The sequence below is a fragment of the Aedes aegypti genome, chromosome 3 (assembly GCF_002204515.2).
Source record: "Aedes aegypti strain LVP_AGWG chromosome 3, AaegL5.0 Primary Assembly, whole genome shotgun sequence".
In the NCBI taxonomy this organism is placed as follows: Eukaryota; Metazoa; Arthropoda; class Insecta; order Diptera; family Culicidae; genus Aedes; species Aedes aegypti.
This window is the reverse complement of record NC_035109.1, coordinates 55,581,061-55,589,854: the sequence shown is the minus strand read 5'-3', so window position 1 is coordinate 55,589,854 and position 8,794 is coordinate 55,581,061. Positions and strand designations below refer to the sequence as shown.

Genomic DNA, 8,794 nt, shown 5'->3' with positions numbered 1-8,794 from the left:
AATCCGGGCCAAATATCGGAAGATAATAGTGTACACCTGTGAAGAGCACACTGCTGGAGCTTTATGGTGCGCTCGATTGAAATGATTAATGGTGGTGATAATTGACGACCGGGGGTTGTTGAAAGTGTTCTGCGTCTTTAATTTGTCGGAAATTTTGTACAAAGGGGTTCGTTATCGCAATAATGTACTGTAAGTTGATTATCAATTTGTGTATCTTCGTTTGCGGCTCTTAAGCTAGACTACAAGTGATCGGTGCATCGATCTTAAATCTAATCGATCGACAAACTGTTAAATGATCCAATCCACGTGTTAGATCGTTCAATCCATATCAGAAATCGAGTTTGATTTTGGTGGCTATTATCGCTGGTAAAATGCAGGTTTATGTGGTTAGAAAGTATGCTACTGAAGGCTACTGAAGGCACTACAGCGACCGTTATAAATTTTAGTTTTAAATGTTGTGGTTTATTGAATGTTTCATATGTGTAGAATTTTATGGAAATGTTTTAAATTTATTGAAAGCCTTTTTATAATTCTTCAGATCTAAGAGTCCATGTTTTGACATGGATTTTAGTCTTGTACACGACAATGAGAACGGCCTTACAATGGACCAATGCACGATTTCATTAATTTGACGTTTGAACGGTGCCAAATTCACGTTTGTCAAAGGGCACAGATTTGAGTTGTACAGTACTAAATTTTATACGACCACTTTTTCACGACCGAAATCGTTAAACTGAGCGACAGTATCAATAAATAATAAATATCTACACGACGTTGAATAACTTTTTTCACAAGTGTCGGATTGTTTCGCGGTCTTCGGCAATATTTTTCATCGTAAAAATATTTGTCGATTTTTGTTTGCAAAAGTAAGTTTTCCCATAGTTAATCCCATACAAACTTTGAACGGCTGACGCTAGAATACAGTTTTACCGATTGAGCTGAAATTTTGCACAGTTGCTGTATGGGACCCGAATGCAATCTAAAAAGCTTACTGGAGCGAGAATCCGAATTTTGTCCCAAACTATCCACCCAAACTAAACTAACCAATAAGAAGCCTATTCGCAAACGCAACACAATTGTTTTTATTTCACGGGAAACATCACTGCCCCTTGTCGCAAGTATCCAAACATTAACTTATTCTTCAACAACTTCAAACACATTTCTATCAAACACTACTTCAATACCAACACCACTACGCCTGCTTATATCTCTACCTGCGACCATGTACTTCATTTTAATGAATTGATGGTCAGGCCTATCCTCGCTGTCTCCTTCTTTAGACGCACGAAGCCCTCCTCCTCTGCTCCGCGACCGATATCAATGAGATCGATTGTCCGCAAAGTAGTGATACACCGAATATTCAACCAGATATCTTACGGATTAAGCAGAAAAAATAAAATAAAAGAAGGTATTTGTCGGCCGGTTTTAAGCATACAAAAATGATAACAAGAAATTTTGACTATAGAAGCGTCAAATACCAATATTCGGGGAAAAAAAATCTGTGATAAAAATTACTATTGTAGCTGACTACGCCCATTCTTGAAACTACCATGGAATTTTAGATCAATTTACTATGTTTACGGTACATCCCACCACATTACTGGTACATTTGACAGAAATAATTTACAACAATCTGATTTCGACAACAGACATGGTAAAATCAAGCACATTTCTGGTCTGCTGAAAATTGCCGGTGCGAACGCTTAAGTTAACCCCCTAATATGGTAGTTTTTACCGCACAATTTTTTTGCGTGTACCACAAATCCTACACTGAAACTAATGTTGGAGTAAACACAACCGCTGCATAGTTCTTAAAATTACTATTCAGGATTATGTTAAAATTTAACGTGTTTGTCTTTACAAGTACTGCAATATTGTTAAAATTACTATGCCATCGATCGATAAATTATACTATCATGAGAAGTCAAGAGCACTGTTGCCCTGCATTGAAGATAAATACAAGATCGGTAATTTTTAATGAACAGTGTTGTCATTTTTACTATGTGCATGGTAATTTTAACAACAAAACGTAGTGATAATGACCCCACCAACTTGGCTATTTTTCTCCGTCAACTTGTGAAGGATTAACATCAGCGCGGATATAAAAGACTTTTGTTTTGTGTTTTGGACGTAATATTAAGCAATGTTTTTATAGTAACTAATCTATCCATCCTGCTATTAATCCAGAATTTCCTGAATTGGTAAGAAATATTCACAAAATATACAATAATTCGCTCAGCAACTTATTTTAATTTTGCAGATTGCATCGTGCAATTTCCAGACCCAAATAAGTGATCCAAAATATAATTTAAGACTACTTCATTCTACTTTTATTGGTGAGTATTCCATTATTGATCGATTTATTACGTTTTGTAAATTAATGCGATATTAACCATGCACATGTTTTATAGAAAATATGAGCGATGGTGAGCAGATTCTGCATGTGCCGCCATGTTCCATCAGAGATCAATGAAGGCAAATACGGGCATAAAGTTCTCTGCAGGACTCCACTACGATCGCCGTTTTTGAAATCCAAAAATACATTATCAGAGAATTTATTCTTCAATAAATAACTACGATTGATGGAATTGGATAGTAGTTTTTTTCAATAGGTTGGAATAAATATAAATAATACTCAAATTTACTGTACGATAGCTGTCCTTTTGAACGCATCGCATGGTAAAATAAATTACTATGAATTGTTGTCAAGATTACCATGCAGCATGGTAATTTTGACTGATGGCTCAAATATCGTTGACATGGTCTAAAAGACCACACTTTCCGTTTGAAATGAATGAGTAACGTAGTCTGCACAAATCAAGTGGTGCAGCGCATTTAATTTAAACCATCAACATAGTATTTTTTACCGCAATGCTGTTCTCAGTGTATACATGTGACCTTGTGACGATAGTCCCGATTCCCTATGCGCAAGATCTCCTAATAACACCCTCAACCCGTCTAACATCACAAACAAGGTTGAACATCATGTGCAATCCGAAGACTTGATTTGGAATCATTCACGTATCAGTTTCTCCGGAAAACCATGTTAAGGAATTTCCCAGTCAACACAAAGTCGTTTTTTTATGCATATTAGTATAAAAGTGGAGGCGATATACGTACTTGCGCCATTAGGCTGCATGCAAAATGTACGTTTATCTCCTCCACATTTGTATTCTTATATCTTATCATATACGATCGTGTGTTTACTGGGTTTCCGCCACAGCTCGTTTCTTCTCACTGTATCGTACGAAAAAGCGGTTACATGAAAGTAATTCCTACTTTTGTTATACAATCTATTTTCCAATTTTAAACTTTTTTAAGAAGTGTTATGTGTTGATGTATAAAAATGAAGAAAAGTCCCAGAGATGATCTTTATGCTTCATTCGAAAGATATTAGTTGCTGTTACGAGGGAAAAATGTTAAACCTATTGAAAAAAAAATACCTTTTTGTTTAAAATTCCTTGTATCATTCCCGAACGTCTACTACTGGAGCACTAGCGCAACTACTGGAACACGTGTACCAATAGTGGCTCAAACGATTTAACGTTAAAAAAAAATAGTTTTATCACTCTTTTTATATTTTTCCCATATATTAGAGGTTGAAATCTTTCTGTTGACGCCAAAAGATCTCTGTTTAGGCTTTTCGTTATTGTTATGATTTTCTATATTAGGTAGGTATTATGAGGTATTATGATAAAAAATAAAGTTTTTTTTGTTCAGTGTATATTTCCTTCTTGTAGTCCAAACGCTTCACAACCACAGGACTGAAACGGCTGTCTTCCACGAACAACTGGAGTGAAGCCGAAAATTTGGTGCTGAAGAAGGTGCTGATTTGACAGCTCGTCCAAAAATACTGTTTTAGGCACGAGACACACTAGATTTGGAATGCGACATTCATATTTTACTTATCATTCTGGTAATAAGTGCGTAGTACTTCAGCTAATTATCTGTAACTGCTGGATAATTTGACCACATTTTATTAGGCACAATAATAAACGATTACCAATAGTATAATTTTATTCTCATACGACATTTGTCGCTTCCGCGCGGGGTTTGATGAGGGCAAAGCCTAAAATTTGTTTACTCATCATTAGCGCCACACAGATGGTGGCGGCTTCAAGAACTAGTGCTACCTTCAGGGGGTTGTTCACAACAACTTGTCCAAACAGTATCGTTTACATCGACACGTTCGGTTGCTTACTATTTCACGGTCGAGTTTTTCGCGTTTCTCTTCAAGTAATTGCGCTAATTACTTCCGAAAAATAGTGAAAAATATCCCTTCGCTGCCAGTGATTTAGTGGATAGTGAAGATTTTGATAACAGCTGTCCCAGTTAAGTGGAAAAAGAGATTTAGTTTTACAATTGCTCAAACGAAAGGACGCCACACAACGTCGCCATGGTCTTATCCACTGGTGTACTAAACCAGCTCGGTCGAAGAATTTTGACACTAGAGCGGGTTCAGATCACGTGGCGACCATACGGGAGCGTGCCCCGCTCAAGTGTCACAATTCTCAGACCGAGCAAATTTAGTACACCGGTGGATTAGACCATCGTGATAAAATAACCCCACATCAGTTTACTCACTCGAACTTGCACGCAAGTTCGTTTGCGCCGCTTGCATCTTCTGCTCGAGCCAGTCACTCAAATCGACGGTTGGTTTTCGCGTACGCAGGATAAGAAAATAATAAGTGCTAGTTTTAAAAAGAAACATACGAAATACTCGATTCATTGGTGTTCCACATAATCAACACGCCCCACCAGCGATGTCGCTTAATTGGCGGCTATCCTCCCCTCCCCGGTGATCCTGGAGGAGGGACTGCTAGTTACATCGACGGAACGTACACTGGAGCAACATTGCCCAGTTATATGGACCCACAAGGAAACTGCGGTGAGCTGATAGTGCTGCGCATGGAACCAGTGAACGGCAAAATGCCAGAACATCCGTTCACACTACGTCAATCAATCGAGAAAAGGGTAAACGGAAGGATCGAAGGAGCGATTCCTGAAGCTCAGGGCCGGTCATACGCACTGAAAGTCAGAAGTAGGCACCACATCGAAAGGCTTCTAACGATGACGCAACTCACCGATGGTACCGCTGTCAAAGTTTCCTACCACCCGGGACTCAACTCAACACGATGCGTGATCAGCTGCCGCGATCTAATGAAGGTTAAGGATGACAACGAGATCCTTGATTGCCTGAAGGACCAAAACATCATAGGTATCCGTCGAATAACCAGGAAAGTAGGTGAAGATAGAGAACTCACACCCACGGTGATTCTCACCGTAAGTGGAACTACACTTCCCGAACACATCGACATCGGTTACCAGCGTATTCGAACCAGGCCCTACTACCCCGCACCAATGCTCTGCTACCAGTGCTATCAATTTGGCCACACCAGGCAAAAATGCCAGAAGCAAATCCCGACGTGTGGAAACTGCAACCAGGAACATGAACTAACACAAGGTGTTCGATGCCAAAACTCTGCATACTGCGCTCGGTGTAAGTCTAGCGACCATTCGCTCGGCAGCCGTAAATGTCCAGTGTACCAAAACGAGGACGCAATACAGCACATACGAGTGGATAGGTGGTTGTCTTATCCCGAAGCCAGAAGAGCTTTTGAAGCAAGCACTGGTCAACGTTCTTTCGCAGGCATTGCAGTTCATAGCAAAGATAAAACCATCTCGGACTTGTCGGCGAAGTTGGAAGCTCTCTCTGTACAAATGGTTGAAAAGGATAGCAAAATAAAGACTCTCGAAGATCAAATCTCCTCAAGAAATGTTCCCAACAGCAGCAACGAATTCCAGCGTCTCGAAAAACTGATTATTAACCTGCAAAATCAAATACAAAAGAAGGATGAGAGGATCCTAAATCTAGAGAAAGCCTTAGAGAAGGACTCCAGGTTGGATCTGGTCCGCAAGCATGGGACCATTGAGGACCTTGTCGCTAAAGTCTCGCTCCTTCAAGAGACCGTAACTAAAAAGGACAACGAAATTAGAATTCTACGCGCGCACACCAAAACCACTTCTCTCGACAGCAGCAACTCCAAATTACAACGACAGCAACCCACCAAAACTCAAGTCCCCCCCCCTCATTTCCCGGCTCTCAAGGGCACAACAACCAGAAAGATAGAACAAGCAAGGCAACACCAGTCACCGTAGCGCAGAACCTATCGGTAGTCCCCGCGACGCCGATGAATGTAGTCGCTTCTGGGACCAACACCGGAACAAAACCGAAATTGAGGAAAAAAAATGCAGACAGCGGCGATCTCCATGCTAAACGAACCAAGGCCAACGAATCAGTAATGTACATCTCCGATACAGAAGATTTTCCAGCACTTGAAAACGATATTTGCAATGAGTCAGAGGTAGAACACCACATTTCGTCGTCTTCAGACGAAGCAATGGAAGAGAGCGTGGCATCAGGAACATTTTAGCAAGCTACGTCCTACCTTTTTCCACCATCCGTAATAACAAATAACTACAATGAGTTATAAACCAAAAATTATTTCATGTCGAGATAAAAACAACATGCATCAAACAGAGGACGATACCCCCAAAAAACTACTGAACAAACTTTCCACCCCGCTAACATAGCGGCTCAAACAGCACTCCCGAACGTCCAAACCTTGGGATTGGAAACTTCTGGGTCGCGTTATAACTTCACTCTCCCCCTTTTGGACTCCGAGGGACTCATAAACACATCAAGCAAACAAGATAAGGCCTCGGGTAGTCGGGGCCCCACCAGTGCGGAAGACTTTGGTGAACCGGAACTGGTGGACAACCTCCTACATTCGTTGGCAAACTCTTTGGAAATAAACTGCGTTGGAACCATCGGTACTCCGTTTGTAGAAAACAACGGGTCGCGTGATAACATCATACTCCCCCACCCGGACTTCGACAGAACCAAAAAAACAAGCCAGCAGGATAAGGTCTCGGACAGCCGGGGCCCCACCAGTGCGGAAGACTTTGCTGGACCGGAACCGGTGGACAACCTCCGGCGTTCGTTGGCAAACTCCTTTGGAACGGTCAGCGAGGGAGTTAAGGCTTTGCACTGTAAGGAAAACAACGGGTCGCATGATAACATCATACTCCCCCAGGACGACGAGCAAACTAATAAGGAAAATGCCTCAAGTAGCCGTAGCACCACCAGCGTGAGAGCCTCGTGTAAATCGGATCGTTTGGACAATCCCCGGCGTTTGTTGGCTCCCAGACAGGAGACAGTTCCGCCTGCACAGTTACAATTCAATAATCCTATCCCTCCGGAAGCTCGGTCGGATGCGCAAAAATATGACCAATGGAAGTACAGAACCGACAACGCCGCTATTCCAGCTGCTGGCCCTTCATCCTTATTGACCTTCATTCCTGAGAGCTCAATATCCTCACCGCTAGAAAGACCCACTTTAGCTGTTTCTGCCTGTGAAGATCCATTGCGATCTGCTTCCAGCCTTAAGTCTACCGGCCCTGACGACTAGCACGCAGACGAAGTACGCGAACAAGAACCCCTCCCTCACACCCAGACAACGCGAGTAGCAAGAAGACGAAGCATTCATCGCTAGCGATACAGTGGAATATGAATGGCTATTCGAACAACCTTGCTGATCTAGAACTGCTCATAGCAGAGTCTACACCCGTTATAATTGCCCTTCAGGAGATTCATAGATCAGACACCAAAACAATGGAAAAAACTCTACAAGGCCAATACAACTGGATCCTGAAAGGTGGGGCAAACATTTATCAGTCTGCAGCAATTGGAATCCATAGATCAACAACCTACGTTGACATTACTCCTAACTCAGATCTGATCGCACTAGCAGCTAGAGTTGAATCTCCCTTTCCAATAACCGTTGTCAGTATTTATATACCAACATTGGATTGCAAGAACATTGAGCAGAGGTTGTCCAATTTTCTCGATCAGCTTCTCCCGCCTTTCCTGATCTTGGGCGATTTTAACGCGCATCATGTTAGCTGGGGTTCACGAAGGAACACTGAAAAGGGCTTCCAAATTCTTCGGGCCTCGTAAAAAGCAAAGCTTCGTATACTGAACGACGGCTCTCCCACTTTCACGCGACCGCTTATCAGTTCCGTCATAGATATATCTTTCGCTAGCGAAAACCTTTTAGGACGCCTTCAGTGGTCAATTTCCAAGGATCCCATGGGTAGTGACCATCATCCGATATCGATCTACTGCAACTTCCCCACACCAAAAACAACCAGACGTCCACGATGGAAATATGAATTAGCTGACTGGCAACTTTTCCAAAATACCATTGAAATCAGCCCTATAGAAGATGATACTCCACTAGAAGGGTTGATTACCCAACTAACAATTTTAGCGCTATAAGCCAAGATTATTTGCTTTGTGCTGTATAACAGTTGAATTGAAGCAGCGAACGCAGCAAAAAATGAAAGCTGTCAAAAATTGAACGATTAGCGTCAATACAGCTGTAACGCAAACGTTTTGCAGCTACAAATATTAGCTGAATAAATTTCATCAGTTATCGCTTTTGCTGCTTTCACTAAGCTGTAACTCAACACTGTAGTAAACCTTGTAATCTAGACCGTCCGAAATCAAAACTGTCCTTTTTTCACACACATCCGTTTGCCGATAAAATCGTCAACAGAATGAATCATGTGTCAAGCATATTTTTCTTTGAACCCAATCCGAGTTTTATCGCCATCCTGCTCTGACACACAGCCGTTCTAGCTTTCCTGCTCTAATCATCTCCGTCGTCGCGAAGCTTTTCTAATTCTGACTTTCCATTCACATACTTCACGCACACTTATGCGAGCATTG

At 41.6% G+C, this 8,794-nt stretch overlaps 1 long non-coding RNA gene across 1 annotated transcript; it reads left to right on the top strand.

Moving 5' to 3' along the window:
- Positions 1 to 2,065: 2,065 nt before the first annotated feature.
- On the top strand, positions 2,066 to 2,546 carry LOC110678772. Its single transcript, XR_002501927.1, has 3 exons — positions 2,066 to 2,201; positions 2,261 to 2,336; positions 2,412 to 2,546. It is a non-coding gene; the product is annotated as an uncharacterized LOC110678772 (long non-coding RNA).
- Positions 2,547 to 8,794: the final 6,248 nt, after the last annotated feature.